This window comes from Etheostoma spectabile, chromosome 9 (assembly GCF_008692095.1).
Source record: "Etheostoma spectabile isolate EspeVRDwgs_2016 chromosome 9, UIUC_Espe_1.0, whole genome shotgun sequence".
Lineage (NCBI taxonomy): Eukaryota > Metazoa > Chordata > Actinopteri > Perciformes > Percidae > Etheostoma > Etheostoma spectabile.
Window position 1 is genome coordinate 12972126 of NC_045741.1, and position 1112 is coordinate 12973237.

Genomic DNA, 1112 nt, shown 5'->3' on the forward strand with positions numbered 1-1112 from the left:
CCCCCCCCCACAGTTACTGTCTGACACACATACACACACACACACACACACACACAAACTATACTTGAAAGTGGAAGTGTGTACATTTGTGTCAACTTTGATCCTCTCTGTAAGTTCTTGTTGTGCTGTGTTTGTGTGAGTTTGATAGATAGATGGACTTTTTTGATCCCACACTGGAAAATTTCTGATGAATACATTTGTTAGCCCAACAATATAACTCTTTTAACATTGGACTTGTTGTGCTGGCTTTGCTGTTTCACGCTGACTATATCACCATGGTAACTTTGGCTTAATGATATAGATAGCCTGCTCCGGAGGATATTGTGTTTTGGCTATTGGATCCAAATACATTAAATATCCCACCAGAAGACTTTATGGATAAATGGTATTACTCTTTCTAGATGGGGCCATGAACTTGATGCAGAAATGAAAAAGAGAGTTTGCATGGACCGCCTTTGCTTACCCTGATGATTTATTAAAATATAGAATAAATGAAAGTAATGTTTCCAGGCTTTTTGTCCTCTCTGGTGAAAGAAAAAAGAGTGCTTCTATTAAGCAGCATGCAGCTTATATTTGATGATTATAATTATCAGTGATAATTATCAGTGAGTACAATACCTCTTGCATATTGACGAGAGAACCTAGTGAATTTGACAAGTGACGTCTGAAAGGTGAAAAAGGGCAGTAGATGTTATGTTTTGGGTGTCAGTTACTGTAATCAGACATAAGGTATTGTATGATTGTTGAATTGTAATAAAAGAACATATATAGTTACTAGTGCTGTCAAACAATTAAAATATTGAATCACGATCAATTGCGTTAATGTCATAGTTAACTCGCAATTGATCGCAACTATTTTTTTTAATCCATTCTAAATGTCCCTTGATTTCTTTTTGTTCCATTATTTGTTCTCGTTTTAATGCTCTTATAGCCTACTGTAGTGTTCAATTTCACACTAACATTCACACTTGGAGTAAACAATCTCTCACACAGCGGTAACACTGTCCATCAATAAAAGGGTGAAAAAAATACTTTGAGGGGGCGGAGAATTTGTATCAGGTGTGTGCTTGGCCATCAAGTGGCATTTCAGTCTGGACGTGCTGCGATGATAG

General features: G+C 36.8%; 1 protein-coding gene across 2 annotated transcripts in view; it reads left to right on the forward strand.

Annotated features, from left to right (window-relative positions):
* Positions 1–1112, forward strand: part of raver2 (ribonucleoprotein, PTB-binding 2) — a 79368-nt gene that overhangs the window by 59338 nt on the left and 18918 nt on the right. The window lies entirely within an intron of this gene.